The following is a 20051-nucleotide window of genomic DNA, read 5'->3' as shown; positions in this document are numbered from 1 at the left end:
AAATGGAAAGAGCAATCACTTTGTGGAAAATATTATTCACAGCGACCGGGTGATATTAATACAGAAAAGATGCATTTTGTCTGTCAGGGCTATCCCTCCACAACCACAGTATGACATTATAGCCCATTTACCAATCCCATCTGGATAATAAACAGAGAGATCTCATTAGCTAGAAGTATACTGGCCGCTGTTGCCGGTTATGAGCTGCCCTTCTTTCCATCGGGAAGGGTCGTCTGCAGTGCACACAATTTTACTACGCATAGATTAAAACAATTTCATTTGTCCTGCTCCTGCCTGAGCTCAGGGAAATATATGACTGTGCTGAAAGGTATAGAGATTAAACTGGCATGTCACTGTGTCTCAGCTATATGCCAGCAAGCTTAATCACCACCTGTAAAACATCTCAGCCTGGAATTGGTTCTGCTCAGTCTGCAATTAACATTGTCTTTGGAAGTGACTTTAAAGCCTTGCAGTATCATGCTTTACATGCTCACTGAGAGGATTGCAACGATGGGTGCCATGTTCAATTATTTTGTCTAGACTAAATCACGTAAATGATCTAAGAGGGTCCTGTTGCCTAGACTGTTCTGATTTCACAGTAGCCACGTTGAAGCTTGTGTATCATGTGGGAAGATATCAGCTTGTTTAAACCAGATATGAGAAAATGTCATATTCATATTGTTGAATATTACAGATAGACCGATACCTATAGATCTGAAGGGGGTTTAACACAGTGTAGTGGCAGGCTAGAATAAACACTATGTGGAATAAACTCTTAGAATAAACTCGATGTATTGTAGATGAAGGTTAAACAATCCTAAATGGAAGGGTTGGGAACTCCGGCATGGGACTATTTGACAGGAAACAGAAATCATAACGGGATCAGTGGCTGTGTCCTGTAATTTGGAGAATATGTTGACCCGGCTGATCCCAGGCAAGCAGAACAAGCTGCCAAGTCCTGGGTGGAAAGCATCCCTCTGCCAGGCTCCTATGTATTACCACTTTCTGTCACTTTCTGTCAGTTTCCTACTTCAAACACAGCGCAGTCCCAGGAGTTTAAGAGGTGCTGGCAGTAGCCGGCTTTTTATCTCCCGAAATGTTCCACTGTGGGAAACTTTGCCTAGGCAACAAGAGCCCCAGTGTCCGGAGGTTGGAAATAAAAAAAACAAGATCGGCCCATTTCCGGGGAAGAGGGGGTACACTGGCTCCCAGAACAGGGGTGCGTGTCTCTGACCTCACAACCTTGATGGGTAAGTCAAAACATTCTCCCACTCACAAAAACTACAAGGAAAGAATAGCCAAGAGCATATTTTGATTTATATATAGTTTGATTCTTGGAGCACTCATACTTTAGTAAGTGAACAGAAGTGAACAGCTATCAACCCATCATCAATAATTGATGAGGTGATTATTTTATTTCTGACATTTTAAGTTGTATCAGGAGAAGTCAGATCAGGCATGCTGACACTGTTTGGGATTTCTCTAGTAACACAGACTGTCTGCTCTGTACCTACTTTGAACTTCAATCAACAGGAACTCTTAAGGTCGGAGACAGTATTCTAGTTCGACCACTAGGGGTCTTGGTTTACCTCTGTCTGGTAAAAGAGTGAAGACATTACAGTTACCTATCTGAGAGGCTTTCAACAGGCCTTCTATCCAATGTAGGGCACGCTAAGTGTCATTTTCGTTAACATTTTCCATTTGGTTTGCTATTTCATGACTCAACACAGCCATTCAAACAATAGTGTTGAATAAACTGACAACTCTTGGTATGCAAAAGTGAAAATGCTACCCTATTGAATAATAACAATTGAATTGAATTGAATATGTTTCAAATGTGTTTGTCTATCCTATCAGTGAGAAGTGTTGTCCCTTTCTCAGGTATGTCTGAAGAAACCTGGGTTGTTTTATCATAGTCACCCATCAGCCTAGTGCAGTTTTTACTGACTGTTTTACAGCCTGGGAGCAAGAGATGAAAGCAGCTCTTCCTTGAGGATTCACCAGTGGCCACCAGTCATGCTGCATTAGTGCCCTGCCTTATCACTCACACAAAATGACCTTTGTCATAGTGTAGCACATGTACAGTATATCCTTATGTCATTTCCTGGCAGCGAGAGAGAGAGAGAGAGAGAGAGAGAGAGAGAGAGAGAGAGAGAGAGAGAGAGAGAGAGAGAGAGAGAGAGAGAGAGAGAGAGAGAGAGAGAGAGAGAGAGAGAGAGAGAGAGAGAGAGAGAGAGAGAGAGGTGAAGCTGGGATTCCAGGGAATGTGTGACACAGCACAGAGCTAATCAGAGGATCTGAACTTGCACAATAGCAGCAGATTATTGCTGGGTACAACTAGGTGTGGAGCCTGAGAGGGTGGTGCCCATGCCCAGTGAGTAAGCACTGACAATACATCAGCTGTCGAGACCTCATTGTTTCAGAGGCACTGGTTGCAGCCATGGGACATGTGCCTGAGGGCAAGAATGTTTGTGTGTGTGTGTGTGTGTGTGTGTGTGTGTGTGTGTGTGTGTGTGTGTGTGTGTGTGTGTGTGTGTGTGTGTGTGTGTGTGTGTGTGTGTGTGTGTGTGTGTGTGTGTGTGTGTGTGTGTGTGTGTGTGTGTGTGTGTGTGTGTGTGTGTGTGTGTGTGTGTGTGTGTGTGTGCGTGTGTGCGTGTGCATTGTTCTGAGGAACTTTATAATGCTTTCGATGATACTGCAGCAGGACAACAGGCATGGAAATGGTCTCCAGTGCCTCTGTGTGCTTCAGGAAGTGGCCTGTTTGATGACTGTGTACAATGTGTTGTGAATGGAGTGGACAGGCCTTCAATGGACATGCTGTGTTCTATCTAAGCCATTACACAGCGAAGAAGACATTCAAGGGGCTTGTCTCAGAATCAGTTACAAATGAGCTAAATGAGTAGGAGCTCGAAGTATGTAACAGTAAAGGCCATAGTATCATCATTTGATGTGATTATGTATAATTAACATGGGGTTACAATTTAATATATTTTAGAATATAAAATCAGTCACCGTGTTTTAACAAGTATCACCACCTGCTTGGTTCTTGGGCCATTACGTTTCAGTGACTAAGTCAGAGTACAGAAAACTTGATCTGTGGGAATACCCTCAGGGGTCCTTGGATGAATGTCAAAATATGAGACTCTTGCAGGTACTCGTACCAGCAGCTTTGACATCACCTTCTAGGAATACTGTACCAACGATGTTAGATAACCCAGAGGAATGACACTGTTCTAACATGCCTTTTATGGTTAAGAGGACAGGTTCTTTCTCTTGGTGTTGTTTCACCAGAGATAGTTTAAGGGGGTTTAGTAGCAGTGCTGGTTAACGTTTTTAAAATGTTATGTTGGATAACGTTTAGCTTTTTTATGTGTCATGCATTTATGCATGTGAGTCCTATTGACGTTTAGGCACACTATCTCTTACTAGTCAGCCCTTGAGCAGTATGACAATATTACTCCTAGAAGACCAGCCATGATTTAAAGACAGTTAGTTTAGGGCCATGGGAGCTGATCTCCCTTGGGAATGGCTTTCTAAAGATTACAGAGAGGAGGTCTCCATGGGGAGTCCCAAGCCACAGCTGATATGATATGGCCATGAGCTACCAGAGACTGTAAGCCACTCTTGTTCTAGCTGATAATCCACTTAACTCTATATATGTACAGCACACACACACACAAACACACACACAAACACACACACACACACACACACACACACACACACACACACACACACACACACACACACACACACACACACACACACACACACACACACACACACACACACACACACACACACACACACACACACACACACACACACACACACACACACACACACACACACACACACACACACACACACACACACAGGACCAGGGCCCAGGGCCCAGGGCCCAGGCCAAAGAAAGCATAGGCTGTATTAAACACACTCACTTTCATTGAGGAGTTGTGTTACCTCGCTCCTAAGGACTGGCTCATGTGTTTACCAAAAGAGGATGAGTTTACTGGATGTCTCATGATGGCTGTTGTGGTGGTCTGGTTATTTATAGACATTCACTCTTGCGATAATATCTAGAGTCAAATCAATAATTTTGCGTTTGAATAATTAGGGCTATCGAAATGACTGGAATACCCTATGTGAGGACTTTGGCCAGCAAGGCTATGTCCCTAATACCTACGTTACACTTACCTTTGTAACTACCATGTGATTGTATTGGGTTTTAGCTTCAGATAATATAGGGTGAGCCTATTGCTGTTCTATTGATGCACATGCAGTCTAACATAGGCTACATAAGTAGCATCGGGTGTTATTCTGTTTTTATAATGCATGGTGACCATAGTCTCATACAGATGAAACCATTAGCACCCGTAGGCCTCTTCAGTTCCCTTCACTTTGTCCTTTTGCTTCTGAACTACCAATGGACTGCCGTAGACTGTTAATAATAATGAATGGACTTTTGAAGGGGGAGGTTCGCCCAGGGAGCCATACAAGCTTGAACCCCCACTGCATGTAGAGAATCATTTCCACTGGAACATATGAAGAGGCAGACTAAATCAACGGGTTGCATATTGTACCCTGAGAATAAAGAGCGTTTACACCTTTATTGAATTACATTCACCTTGGCAACAGTGACTGTAGTGGCAGGCACACAGTAATTGCACCATGGTATTTTATAAGATATACTAGATACATATTTTTACATGAATAGAGGCCAGAATAAATGAGTGAAAATACATCAAATTGGGCCTCGCATGAAATGTACTCTGTCTGTTTGCGTGTCACGTCCCCGGGCGCGCCGCTGAGGGAGTTCCCTTTGTGCAGAGCTCCGTTGAAAGGAGGACGGGGCCGGATTCTCCCTGTCCCTCTCCCTCCTCACACTGCTTCGCTCCATGGCTTCTGCCTCTCTCTCTGGGCCGAGCTGGGGGATCCGATGACGTCACGCACCAAACACTGTCACTCACTCCCTCTCTCTACCTCTGTCTTTCGCTTTCCCCTCTCCCTCTTTCAGATGTTCTATTCTGGGAAGTTGTGCCAGGAATAATAGCTTCGGCGTCTTCCTCACAAACTGAAAAATCGTGTCGGGGAGGATGTTTTACTCACAAGGTGTCTTCGTTTAGTAGCAGCATAAGGCTTTAGAATAGTCATACGGAAGTCGATCTTTTTTTTGTGCTAATTCTTGTTTAATGTTTCACTCTTGAGTCTTGGACGCTTTTATCCGACAATTAGCGAAGTGTCAAGAGCGTTGTCATATGTTGTAATTTATTTGGGATTTTACCGGACGTGGGTTTTTGCACGGCACCTGAAGTGTGACACGGTAAGTGACTAAATATAAGCTGTCAGTTGACTTCCAGTGTACAATTTCGTTGTTTTGCAACGAAAAATCTATAGTGTTTGTTCTGTTTAGTACGATAGTTATGTGGGGAATACCCAGTGCTTTGCATGCAGATTAGGAATGTTGCGTAATATCCTAAGGAATTTGCACAGCCAATGCAGCGGGCAAACGGCTTGTAAAACCTAGCTACAGTATGAAGCTGGATTCATGGCAGGAAGATTGTGTTTTTCTCTCTCTCTCTGCAGAACAGTCAAGGCCATGTACACCCCTCTGTCATTGTCACCTATCGGTACATAGTGTTGTATCCGTGTTGACTGTTGTGGTCTGTAATTCTATGTACGTCGTATGTTTCTGTGCTTGAATGTGTGTGTGTGTCTATGAGAGGGATGGTGGGTGGTACGCTGGCCCGTTCCGGGAATGTTCCATGACGTGTTCGCCGTCAAGATCGGGGCCCATCAAGGGGGTTCTCTGCCGCTGATCGTCTCCGTCTTTCTGTTGAAAATACAATATTAACATGAAAAAAGTGACTTTATTTATGTTTCGTAAGTCAGACTTGGAGCCTATTAATTAGACATATATTACGCATGGACTAGGCATGGGTTATGTATGCTTCATATTACCCAGCTTTTAGCCAATGCACAGAGCTAGTGATGTTAAGAGTTATAATTTTCTGCTTTGCTTGTTTATTTTGTTTGTTCAGTAGCCTAAATGTTATTTCCTCTCAACCATTTGCTCAACATGCATTTCTATTGTCATATTTTCCTCATAGAAAGCAAATATTTCAAAGGCTTTTTATTGGAAGGTACTCTAGAGAGGTCAGTTCTCTTGTGCATACAGCATCAGTCTATAAGATTATACATTTTATGTTTAACATCCCGCCTCGCTGTTATTATGCTTGACCCAATTGAACCCATTTACCTGGTGTGTCCTCAAACTGTGCATATTGTCACTCCATATTTCAGTCCGTCATCACGACAGTGACTGGTGTTTTTTTTTTAAATCAGCACAGCAGAACTATCCATCAAAATGCAACAGGTTCTCTCATGAGACATTCAAGCCTTTGCTTCCATGGTAACAGCCTATTAACATGGTACCGCAATTGAGACCTATATCACCCGGTGGTAGATTTTAATCTGTTTATCCTACAATACCTTCATTTAGATATCCTACATTGCTTTAGTGCAGATACAGCTATAACCTACAGTCCCATCATTGTAATTCACACCTTTGTTGAGCGTGATATGACTGAATGGATATAATTCAGGTTAGCCACCACCAGCCAAAGGCAGGGAGCAGTAGAGCTGCACTGTGGATATCCATCAGGCACTGGGAATTAATTCTGAAAGACCAACCTACATACGGTATCATCTGTCCCACAGCAGTGTCATTGGAGAGGAATGGGATATCTTTTATCATACTGCACATACATTGTAGTGTGTCTTTCGCTGTACCAGCAAACTGACTGTGAGAGGAGGACGGAGAGGTTGTGAGCCTGGAATATGCTATATGATATTGCACCATTTTACAATAGGCACTTAGCAGTGAATGAAGAACTCTACCCATCTCTTTGGGTATGGACGGTTTCTGTTTTGTGCCTCTGGTTAGGGAGCTGGCCTATTGTGAAACTTTCATTTCAGCGCTACTGTAGATTCATCAGTCCCAATATACCCATAAGAGGCTTTCCGGTACTGTGCAGAGACACTGTGGATCATTTGGCACTTGCGGGTTAATGATACAGTCACACCTTCTGTGGTGGGGTAAATACATTGTCGGCTCCTGTCCCTCTCTGCCTTTGAGCTACGGCCCTGAATACACATAGAACCAGGGACACACACAGCCTGGAAAGAGGTAGTCCACTTTGCATCTTTGTCATTGTGGAAGATTCACGTTGTAGTTTCAAAGGACAACCCATGCAACACATTTAATGACTTGATATCCCAGAGAGGGAAGGAAAGGCCATGATATCTAAACCTTGTGGTTCTGCGTATTATGTGTATAGCTCAGGAGACTGAGGTGCTAGGTTATTACTGAGCATAGGGTCCTAAGTATCTTGGCCTCCATATCTTTCAGTGATGGGAAGATGACAGTGACTCATACCTGAGCGGTGTCTGGCCTCCTCTAAATCCTCTGAGTAATCTGTCTGTCTCACGCTCTAACCTCTGTCTGCTGTCCTCCATCCCAATCTACATGGGGACTCCCACATAATCAAATCAATTCCAATCCAATTTTATTTGTCACATGCTCCAAATACAACAGGTAGACTTTCAGTGAAATGCTTACTTACAAGCCCTTAACCAACAATAGGCTTTCATTTTACCTTTATTTAACTAGGCAAGTCTTTCTTTCAATGACGGCCTAGGAACAGTGGGTTAACTGCCTGTTCAGGGGCAGAAGGATAGATTTGTACCTTGTCGGCTCGGGGATTCGAACTTGCAACCTTTTGGTTACTAGTCCAACGCTCTAACCACTAGGCTACCCTGCCGCCCCGAAAAATAGGTGTTAAAGTATTTACTAAAATAATTTAACAAAACATTTAAGAAGAATGAATAGAAATAGAAAAATAATTAAAGAGAAACAATATCCCAAGCAAGATTATGTGAGTTATATTACAGAATAACTGTTTGTTAGTGTGTGTGTGTGTTTATATGTGTGTGAGGAAGAGATGGTGTTCTGATTACTAGAAGAATGATTTCCAGTTGCACCAATGAGTCATGATGACTCAAAGGTCCAAGCATCTGAATGACCTTCAGACTAGCCGGTCCCTTTGATCTCACACCTTTTCATTGTGGGTCCAAACGACGTCTTCAAACGTATGAGATGGTCAGACGAGTCAACTGGTTAGAGAGGTGGGTCAGAGGTGGGGACACTGTGACTGTGTGGTTGTAGTCGTACGATGTGTACTTTTTGAGACTGTTTATCCAGGTTATATTCCAACGGGTGTATAGGTCTGTGGTTTGGCTTGCTAGAAATGTGTTCACTTAACAATCAGAACACTCAGACACCTGCATCCTACATCTGATGCCATGGAAATGTCTGTAAGTGAAAATAGCACCGTTGCACACAGGAGCCTGACCATGGCTTGAACACAATCATGTGATCACAATAACAAAAACAGCACCGACACAGGTGACTGTGTTCAGGTTCACCCCTCTACAGTACAGAATCTCTATGTAATGCGTGTGTGTAATCCCCAGCAGTGTGTATGTGACTGGGGCCCTTTGAATGATTCAGCCTGAGCTGTGGCCGTGTCACCAGCACCGTGCTCCGTGCACCGCACACACTTAAATGGGCCGACTGGGTTCAGTGGCTCACCCTGCTAAACACTCAACCTGCTCTGTGGTTTCCCCTATTAGCTGTACATGTGCACCTGCGGAGCCAGGAGGCAGCGGAGGGGAGGGGAGGGAGGAGGAAGGAGGGGGTGGTGGCATGTGGTGCTGACTACACCTCCCCTGGAGCAGCAGTGGAAGGAGGAGGGAACAACACTGGTAACCAAGGCGACTCTGACACTTTACAAGGTCACTCTACAAGGCGACTCTGTCACTCTGTTAGCCCAGCGCTAGCTCTGTTGAGCTAGCGCTGGCTAACAGAATGTGACTTCTGTTGCCTTCCTCTAGTGTTATGGCGCATGTTTGCCTAGGGGCAGCCGGGCATCTGGAGAAAATGAGCGTCAGACGGCATTATAACAGCTGTAAATGTGCTCTGTGACTGTAGCCAACTGTGAAGTGATAGCAAGCTGTTCAAGGCTAATGAAAGCGAGAAGACCCTTTAAAAGAGAGAGAATTAGTAGAAAAATATGGCGACTAGTTTTATTCTTCCTCTTGTGCCTTGTGACAAACATTCCTTAAACGAAGAAAGGAAAACCCTGCACACATCTAATTGTAGATTCTTGTCGTATTTGCTTTCTTTAAACAACAGTGTTTTCTTTGATTAAAGTGGTGATTTCTAGGGCTGGGAATTGCTAGGCACTTCACGATACAATATTATCACGATACTTCAGTGCCGATACGATATGTATTGCGATTCGATGCTGTGATTTTATTGAGATTCAATGTTCCAAACACATTGCTGCAGAGGGACAAGAGAGAGACATGAGAAAACAAGTGTTGATCAGTCATGGAAATAAAAGTGCTGAAAACAAATGGGCTCCCTATTTAAAAAGAAGATGGAGAACAGGCTATGAAGGGAAAACACTGTCGTTTTGGTGCAGGTACAGCCAACTAGCGCAAAAAATATATATTGTGATATTGTCATAACGATACTATATATCGTCAAAAATATTATCCCGATATGCAACAGTGCTGATCCCCCCTTCACTAATGGTTTACAGTGTAATTGGCCCCATCGCTGGGTGTCAGTGCAGACAGGGGTAGAGTGGCTGGATGGGGATATTCACAGCTGAGTAATGACACTCACCCACATCATAGATCACTGTGACACATAGCCCATTCACCCACACACAGGGCTATGTGTCTAAATGTGAACCCCTGTCAGTGGAGCAGGACATGTAATCACTGTCACTAGCCGGCCTCCGCCCAGTACCCTGGCCTGCAATGTAATCACTGTCACTAGCCGGCCTCCGCCCAGTACCCTGGCCTGCAATGTAATCACTGTCACTAGCCGGCCTCCGCCCAGTACCCTGGCCTGAAATGTAATCACAGTCACTAGCCGGCCTCCGCCCAGTACCCTGGCCTGCAATGTAATCACTGTCACTAGCCGGCCTCCGCCCAGTACCCTGGCCTGAAATGTAATCACAGTCACTAGCCGGCCTCCGCCCAGTACCCTGGCCTGAAATGTAATCACTGTCACTGGCTGGCCTCCACCCGGTACCCTGGCCTGAAATGTAATCACAGCCACTAGCCGGCCTCCGCCCAGTACCCTGGCCTGCAATGTAATCACTGTCACTAGCCGGCCTCCGCCCAGTACCCTGGCCTGAAATGTAATCACAGTCACTAGCCGGCCTCCGCCCAGTACCCTGGCCTGAAATGTAATCACTGTCACTAGCCGGCCTCCGCCCAGTACCCTGGCCTGAAATGTAATCACTGTCACTAGCCGGCTACCACCTGGTTACTCTACCATGCACCTTAGAGGCTGCTGCCCTATGTACATAGACATGGAATCACTGGTCACTTTAATAATGTTTACATATTTTTTTACTCATTTCATATGTATATTCTGTATTCTAGGCAATTCCATCCTATTCAACTATTGCTGTATATTTACTATTCTATCCTATGTATTCTACAGATATAGTAAATATTCTATCCACGTACTGTCCATTATGTCCATAATGCCTATACATCCCATCACATATATATATTTCTTAGTTCCATTCTTCTACTTTTAGATCTGTGCGTATTGTTGTGAATTGTTTGAAATTACTGCACTGTTGGAGCTGGGAACACAAGCATTTCGCTTCACCAGCAATAACATCTGCTAAATATGTGTATGCAACCAATAAGATTTGATTTGATCTGTGACTGAGAGTAAACACACGGAGTAGTCTTTGTGTTGTTCTCGTCCTGATCCGTCTCCTGCTCCTCCTTTTCTGGGTGTCTGAAAGGAGTGTATTTCCTTGGCAGGCTGTGCCGATGCCCTGGAGGAGTGTGAACGCTGTGTGACGTCCTCGCAAGTCGCTCTCCTTGGCTGCACAACAGGAAACACTTGTGGCCTCCCTCCTTCCTGCGCTCAGAAAGAGGTAGTCTCTTTCTTTCTTCCTCTCACCCTCTTTCTTTCTTTTCTATGGCTTTCTGTAGTGGTAGAACCAGCTGAGACCTACTTTTATGTCCGCACTCTGCCAGCAGCCACTGCTGGAGTGTTGCTGGCTCCATTGATGCCTCCTCCGCTCCCATCCAGCCAATCAGACCACAGCTGTTTATGCTGGAGAAATGTGATCGTTCTTTGCTCCAGCCTCTGAGCAGCGAGCAGCGCTAGAAGCAGAGCGAGAGCGAGAGAGAGAGAGAGAGAGAGAGAGAGAGAGAGAGAGAGAGAGAGAGAGAGAGAGAGAGAGAGAGAGAGAGAGAGAGAGAGAGAGAGAGAGAGAGAGCGCGCAGGCGGGCTAGAGAAAGTGGGAGGGCTGCAGACAGTAGAAGGGAATAAGCTCCTCGTAGAGCCGTTTGAGTGGCGCTCGTAGAGGCTTGTGAGACTCGGGTTCGGTGAGGCTGTGATTTGTACCCCCCCACCCCTCTCCCCCGAGGCTCCCCAGCGCTGGAGGGATGCAGAGGACACCGTGTCAGGTGGGCTGCTGGGGGGGGGGGGCAATTGAATACCGCTGAATAATGTCGGGAGAGACATAGAGATGAAGGGAGCGAGTTAAAGAGAGATATAGGGAGTGGACGATACAGAGAGTGAGAGCTCTTGTCAGAGTGTCTCGGTGCTGCTCTTGTCACCTGCCTCATCAGTGTAGGGGGGTGAGGTGACATCAGAGGACAGAGAGGGTCTCTCACGCATGGTGGTTGAGGTTCCACCACGCCACCCAAAGGATGAAGAGGAGCGTGGCAGACTGACAGGCACAGATACACAGGGGAACAATGTGGAGAGCAAGTCCACTGTTCACTTTGGGCAGAATATACATGACTACCAATACCTTTTAGTTGTAATTTTATTGAACACTTTCACAGTGTTTGTCTATGTGTCGTCTTTGTGTGTGGTCATGCACGATTAGCCACTAGTCTGTATATTCCTGACAGCTTCGTATCCCTCTCTCCCGATCACAGGGCGTGTGAAGAGGGTGTGTGCCTGGATAGGCTTGCCAGGACTGCCAGGCGGAAGTCGTCTGTCAAATCCCAGAGGTACGTTCCCGTACTGTAATCTACTGTATCTCTACTGTACTCTACTGTATCTGTACTGTGCTCTACTGTACTCTACTGTATCTATACTGTACACTACTGTATCTATACTGTATCTCTACAGTACTCTACGGTACTCTACTGTATCTATACTGCACTCTACTGTATCTATACTGTACTCTGCTGTATCTGTACTGTACTCTACTGTATCTATTCTGTACTCTACTTATATATACTGTACTCTACTGTATCTATACTGTACTCTACTGTATCTATTCTGTACTCTACTTATATATACTGTACTCTACTGTATCTATACTGTACTCTACTGTATCTATACTGTACTCTACTGTATATATACTGTACTCTACCTGTACTCTACTGTATCTATACTGTACTCTACTGTATCTATTCTGTACTCTACTGTAGCTATTCTGTACTCTACTGTACTCTACTTATATATACTGTACTCCACTGTATCTATACTGTACTCTACTGTATCTATACTATACTCTACTGTACTCTACTGTATCTATACTGTACTCTACTCTACTGTATCTATACTGTACTCCAATGTATTGGACTGTACTGTATCTCTACTGTAATCTACTTATATATACTGTACTCTACTGTATCTATACTGTACTCTACTGTATATATACTGTACTCTACCTGTACTCTACTGTATCTATACCCTACTCTACTGTATCTATTCTGTACTCTACTGTATCTATTCTGTACTCTACTGTACTCTACTTATATATACTGTACTCCACTGTATCTATACTGTATTCTACTGTATATATACTGTATTCTACCTGTACTCTACTGTATCTATACTATACTCTACTGTACTCTACTGTATCTATACTGTACTGTACTCTACTGTATCTATACTGTACTGTATTCTACTGTATCTATACTGTACTCTACTCTACTGTATCTATACTGTACTCCACTGTACTCCACTGTATTGGACTGTACTGTATCTCTACTGTATCTCTGCTGTATCTCTGCTGTACTGTTGGACTGTACCGTGTTTCCTCTATACAGTACTGCTCTGTTCAGCCATTTCTATCTCTCATTCTTTACACAGTACTGCTCTGTTCAGCCATTTCTATCTCTCATTCTTTACACAGTACTGCTCTGTTCAGCCATTTCTATCTCTCATTCTTTACACAGTACTGCTCTGTTCAGCCATTTCTATCTCTTTACACAGTACTGCTCTGTTCATTCTTTACACAGTACTGCTCTGTTCAGCCATTTCTATCTCTCATTCTTTACACAGTACTGCTCTGTTCAGCCATTTCTATCTCTCATTCTTTACACAGTACTGCTCTGTTCAGCCATTTCTATCTCTCATTCTTTACACAGTACTGCTCTGTTCAGCCATTTCTATCTCTCATTCTTTACACAGTACTGCTCTGTTCAGCCATTTCTATCTCTTTCTTTACACAGTACTGCTCTGTTCAGCCATTTCTATCTCTCATTCTTTACACAGTACTGTAGCTCCATCATATGAGCACTTCTGCTTGGAGAGCTGAAACAGGCACCAAGCTAACGTGTGAATTTCTGTCTAAAGAGAGATTATTAACACAACCATTGAAGCCATTTTTTTTGCATAATACCCATCATTAGGGGCTAAAATGTAAGTTCTTTTGTCTGTGTCTGATAGATAGGGTTGAATGAGGCGTAATGTAGTCATTTTGTAGAATTATTCTCAATGTCGGCGCTGAATACCATGCTAACCAAATGACTCAGTTATAATCTTTTGCCAAGGGTATAATATCCAAAATGTTCAATGTGCTTTTTTCCCTGTTATCCCTGATGTTCCTGCCGCTAGAATAATTACGATTCAGTTCTTTCCATGCGATGGGCTTGATAAAAGAAACAGCTTGTGTCAGATGATGTGTACTGTTGACGACGTGCAGCAATGTTGCCTTTAAAGGGTTAAAGAGCCTTCTGTCAGTAGAGCCACCCGTGTCATATCCTGTGTGGCAGACTGGCTCTGTGAAGGAGAACTTTAACTATGTATTTTCTTCTGACACCTCACCCCCCCTCTCTCTCTCTCTCTGTCTCTGTCTCTCTCTGTCTCTCTCTCTCTCTCTCTCTCTCTCTCGCTCTCTGTCTCTCTCTCTCGCTCTCTGTCTCTCTCTGTCTCTCTCTCTGTCTCTCTCTCTCTGTCTCTCTCTCTCTCTGTCTCTCTCTCTGTCTCTCTCTCTCTCTGTCTCTCTCTCTGTCTCTCTCTCTGTCTCTCTCTCTCTCTCTCTCTCTCTCTCTCTCTCTCTCTCTCTCTCTCTCTCTCTCTCTCTCTCTCTCTCTCTCTCTCTCTTTCTCTCTCTCTCGTTGCCCTTTGTACCTACTTGTGTTGTTGTGCAGGTGGTGTGTGTTCCGCCTGCTCTTCAGCTCTTTGTCTGATAGCGGCTTGTGGTGTGGCTGCAGACACAAATAAACATGTAAAACACTGATAACTTTCACAACCTGATGAGAGCGTGTTTGTGTGTTTGTGTGTTTGTGTGTGTGTGTGCGCCCCACACCGCCGTCAGCGTCAGTGTGTGAATGTCAGAATCTCGTCACACACAGGAAGTGGGAGTGAGAGTGTATGGGGTGCGTCAGTGGCTGTGAACCGGGGTGACAAGCCGGGCGATGCCAGAGTAGGTGGGTGCACAGACGGGGATGATTGTCACTAATTGCACAGCGTTGTGTGGCAAGCTGCTTAACAACAAAAGGAAGATCTTTTTTTGCCTCTTTCTTTTTTTGAAAAGGAGAGCTTTCCACTTCTTGAAATGACTATTTTTATTGAGAACTTATCAACTACTATATTGCAATACAATTTGACAGTTTATTCGTTTATTTTTGAGGGCTGGTGGTTTTGTTTTGCTCTGTAGTGTAGTGTATAGTAAAATCTGGTTTGGTTACTGTTTACACACATTCCAGGAGGTTAAAAGTCATTTGTAATCCCTCTCTGACTTGGGATCAGTCATGATGCAGAGTGTATGTGCTGCTGAGCTCCACGTATCTATCATGACAGAAGGGTACTGTAGTAGAGCCCTCCGGGTTGTTGTTTTATCTGCTAATTGGAGACTCATGCAATCCCCTTGAAAATGGTGAGATCCAAAATGGCTGCCAGCGAGTCAGCTGAGCAGCAGTAGCTGTCAGAAGCCGGGAGAGGTTAGACATGGGCGTGTCAATGTTCAATATGGCGAATATTGGGGGTGCAACTGAAGCTGTTGGTTGAGTGGGATGCATGGGCTTTTGGGAGAGAGGACATCAGTGGGGGAACAGGTTATGGAAGCACTCTGTATTTAGGTCATGTTCTGTCCAATGGAAAATAGTTTCCATGGGTCTTCAGTGTAGACAGACCGACAGGGAAGTATGATTTATACAATCTTGCCTGCGGGTGTGCAGAGCCATAACTCCTCCCTCCCACACAGCACCAATGGACTCACACAGAAGTGAGGTGAACTTAATGTGTTATAATTTATGAATAGTGGCTTGATACATGGTAACATTCATATTATTATGCCAAATGATTATCCATGCCGATGTCCATTGTCCAGTGACTTCTTGTTTTCCAAGCAGTAAGACTTAACCACAAAGTGATACTGACTCACAGACAGTGGTTGCGTTGAACTAGTGACAGTCGTGTCTTGCTGATCCATCCTACCGTCCATAGCGTCTTGTTCTCAGTGGAACTGCCTGCTACATGCCTACAAGTCAACCATAGCCACTCTGGCCCTGAGGTCACCTCGGCCCAGCCGGGCACCCAGGAGGCTCATGGGAGGGAGGATTGGGTATGGGACTGACGCTGGTGCTAGCTGGGTAGTCAATAGGAAACCCCCCCATCTATGTAGACTTGAGTCTATCTTCTGTGAAGTTTAATAACCATAGGAGAGTGGCTACTGTAGCAGAAGGTCAGACTACCACCCGCTGGGTCAGATAAGGCCTCTCTGATTTACATTTGACATTGTGTATGTCTGCCTGTCTCCAGTGTCGTGCATACATTTAGAGGTGGAGGTGGCTCAGCTCACTGGCCAGTCACACGATGCCCTTGAGTTCTGTGCTGTCACTGTGTGTCACGCTGCATCGACCCAGCCAGCTCGGCTCCCTCTGAAAGCCGTGGGGTTCTGTCAGCACCACCATCTTCAGGCCTCGGCTCGGGTCGGGGAAAGGTCAATGCTTCCAGGGAGAGCTGAGGCTGGATTCTTCCCTCCCTGGGAGGATTGGACCAATGTGCTGGGGCTCAGGCACACACCTGGCAGGGCTATGTCACATACAGAGAGAGATCTGGAGCTACACTGCCCCCCCCCCCCCCCCCTCTCCCTGAAGCAAACACATTTAGGTACATCATGTTGGGTTGGTGGGATTTAACAATCCACACACGTAGACTTTCTAGCTAAGTAGATGTGGGTAAGGCAAATAGGGTAAGACATGAGACCTCTGGCGTAGTTGTAGTGTGTGTGTGTGTGTGTGTGTGTGTGTGTGTGTGTGTGTGTGTGTGTGTGTGTGTGTGTGTGTGTGTGTGTGTGTGTGTGTGTGTGTGTGTGTGTGTGTGTGTGTGTGTGTGTGTGTGTGTGTGTGTGTGTGTGTGTGTGTGTGTGGACTCCAGGCGTGGAAGCGCTGGTAAGCTGCACGGTACCCTCGGACCGTATGGCCATGAGGAGAAGAGAACAGGCAGAATACCACAGCCATGACGTGACCAGCCACAACTAGAGCAACCCAGTACTGGAACCCCACGGCCCTCCTTGGCCTCCACTGGACAGCCAAGCCTAGCAACAAGCTAATCCATCTCTCTCCCTAACCATCCAAAATGAAAGGGTCCACTCCAGGAGAAACACACAGCCATATTCGTAGGGGGCGAGAGAAAATGGCCGACCACTTTATGAACCACAGCAGGGATTCCAAAAGCTTGTCATGGACAGAGGAGCTGAGGGGGAGAGGAAAATAAATGACCACTGCTGGTCAGCCTGCCGTTCGCTTTGATTCAAGCTGCCAGCGTGGTAGACAATAGACAGAGAGCCCTAAAGTAGAAACACACATTCTGTTACTATGGGAACCCTCAGCGCTCCTCGCACCGCTGTGTCCTTAAAGGAATCAGATTGCGAGTGTAACAGTATAGACGGGACTGAACGAGGGAGGAGAGGAGGGGGGAGCTCAGCCTGAGAAACAGCTGTGGCCAAATACTCTCCCCCGGGGGGGATCTAAATTTGTCTGGTAAGAATAAAGGCACATGTGATTAGCCTGTGTTTGCACGGTGACCGCCTCTCATGTTCAGCAGGTACTCAGCACCGCAACATATGTCCTCCTTCTCCTGAAGGACTGAGGGCTCAATCATGTGCTGAGAAGAAAATGATAGACAGACAGACAAACAGACAGACAGGAAGTGGTGACAATGGGAGGTGGGTGTCAGTCAGCAGCCCAAGAGTATGGCAAACCTACCATCATACAAATCTCACTGGGCAGAAAACTGTTTTTTTGTCTCTTATGTCTGAAATTGGTCACCTGCTGATTCTCTATCTCCATATCTCTCTCTCTCTCCATCCCTCTCTCCCTCTCTCTCTCTCCATCCTTCTGTCGCCCTCCCTCCCTCCCTCCCTTTGTCGGTCTCCCTCTCCCCCTCTCTCTTTCTCCCTCCATCTGTCGGTCTCTCTTTCTCCTTCTCCCTCTCCCTCTCTATTGATTGGATACTTTCTGAATTGATATGGCTGCATCCAGGAGTCAGGAGTGGTGGCCAGACTGATGTCTGTGCTACTGTGAGGAGGTTGTAGCTGGATCCTGGCTGCTGCTGACTATCTGTGTTGTGTCGATGAAGGTGAAACCCAGACAGGGAATAGGTGAGTCAGTCAATATGTTTTAGCACAGCACTAGCTGTTGTTTGCGTGTTTTCACGCTGGTGTACACAGGGGTAGAAGCCAGCCAAAACGCCGTGCCTGCATCGGTGTAGGCTTTCTCAATTAGAACAATAGCTCTACTTTAGTCTACAGAGTGTGTGCAGGTGTCTCGTCAGATCCGGAGTGGAACACACACACACGTGCACACATCATGTAGGTATGTAGGTCATTTGACTGTGTGTGTACACAACACTTCAAAGTCCCATTTATTCCCAAGCCCTCACGTGAACATTACCTCTGCTTTCAAGCAGAAATCGTTACACAAACCCATAACTCTAGGTTGTATTGTGTTACCCTCATTTTGTCCTTCCTTCTCTCTGTGTCCAGTGATCAGACAGAGAAAGACAGACAGACAGACAGACAGACAGACAGACAGACAGACAGACAGACAGACAGACAGACAGACAGACAGACAGACAGACAGACAGAGAAAGACACACACATGGTGGTCCATTTCTCTTTGGTGCTGGGGAGATAACCGAGCATTTGAATTTTAATAGCATGGATTGAAGCATCGCTGAGCACCAGTTTGTTTGCTCCCATTTTCTGTAAATACCCAGAAGTCCTTGGGCAGACTTTGTGTCCGTAGTCAAAGCACATGGAAAGCAGCGTTTGGGGAAAGGTGTGGCGCTGCGGCGGCTCAGTACAGTAAAACATAACGAGGCACGGTTTCATTTCCTCTTCCTCTTCATCGCACATGCAAATGAAGCCCCACAAACTCGCTTCTCTGCAGCCACGCGTACTTTCTGTTTCGGGAAGCGTGCAGTCATGGCCATGGTGTGGGTCAGACCTGATGAGAGAGGGAGGGATATTTAGGGCTGGAGTGATTGCATCCAGGAACACAGACCTGCCCCCTGCCTCCTCTTTCTTCCCACGCATTCTGAAGGACGTCTTGATTAGTTACGGACTGGTATGTCCTGAGTGTGATCTGTGGGCCCTGATAAGCCCATACCATTGCTCACCTCAGCCTCCAGGCTATAATGTTGATAGACAGTAAGCTGTATCAAAACAGAAGACCAATCTGATAAGTTATATTCCACTAATGCATGTTTACTACATCATTAGTGCAGTACACTGCAGTTCTACCGTAAGCCACCGCTACAGCCTAGCCAGTCTGGGTGGTACATCCCATGGTGTGACTGACTAGGCCATAGAGGGATGATGAGCTTCAGTAGGCTGGCTCAGGGGATCATGACACCAGCCAGGGTTAGGGATGATGCATGGCACTCTGCAGGTCTTTGTTCCCCCACCCATAAGCCCCCTTCTCAATGTCCCCCTGCCTGCCACGTAGAGGACACAAAGGGATCCCCATCTCACACCTGTTCCTCCCTGTAACCCTGAGCTTGATGCCCCTGTCTGTCTCGCTCCAACCTCCCTCTCTTGGTCCTCCTCCAATAGCCTGGCTGCAGGGAGCTCCATGCCGAAGAGCAAGATGACACAGTCAGATAGTATGTGTGACTTACTGTAGACAGATAGGAATGAAACTAGGGTGGTTTCACTGCTCTGTTAAACAATGTCCAGGTTTATTGTAGCAGCACTTCCTGACAAACATTTTATTTGTATTTTTGATTTAACTAGGCAAGTCAGTTAAGAACAAATTCTTATTTACAATGACAGCCCACCCCGGCCAAACCCGGATGACGCTGGGCCACTTGTGCAGCCCCCCATGGGACTCCCAATCACAGCCAGATGTGATGCAGCCTGGTTTCGAACCACTAGCACTGAGATGCAGTATCTTAGACCACTGCGCCACTTGGGAGCCCATGAGGGGTGAATGTGGAAACAGGCTGGTGGAGGAAGCTGCCCCAGTAATAAACTGGTTGTCTCTGGAAGGGAGGGAGGGAGTAAAAGGAAGCAAGGGAGTGTGGAGGGGGTTAGGCTCTCTCTTCTCCTTTGCCATGGCAGAACAGGTGGTGAGCTTGCTGAGGCACCAGTTGGTCGCCCCGGAGCCCGCAGCTGTGCCAGGCGGTGACTAAAGCGCTCCTTCACTACGCCCACGCTCTCAAAAGAGCAAATGGCAGGAGTGTCACTAGA

At 45.8% G+C, this 20051-nt stretch overlaps 1 long non-coding RNA gene across 3 annotated transcripts; it reads left to right on the top strand.

Moving 5' to 3' along the window:
• The first annotated feature begins 4968 nt into the window (after positions 1–4968).
• LOC123990769 lies at positions 4969–18390 on the top strand. 3 transcript variants are annotated; one of them, XR_006830713.1, is made up of 4 exons: positions 4969–5323; positions 10921–11036; positions 12055–12129; positions 17842–18390. It is a non-coding gene; the product is annotated as an uncharacterized LOC123990769 (long non-coding RNA). The 3 variants fall into 3 exon arrangements; XR_006830712.1 differs by lacking the exon at positions 17842–18390 and adding an exon at positions 14506–16691; XR_006830714.1 differs by lacking the exon at positions 10921–11036.
• Positions 18391–20051: the final 1661 nt, after the last annotated feature.

This window comes from Oncorhynchus gorbuscha, linkage group LG12, assembly GCF_021184085.1.
Source record: "Oncorhynchus gorbuscha isolate QuinsamMale2020 ecotype Even-year linkage group LG12, OgorEven_v1.0, whole genome shotgun sequence".
Taxonomy (NCBI): Eukaryota; Metazoa; Chordata; class Actinopteri; order Salmoniformes; family Salmonidae; genus Oncorhynchus; species Oncorhynchus gorbuscha.
Note: the sequence above shows the minus strand (reverse complement) of the source record. Positions and strands in the feature narration are given on the sequence as shown.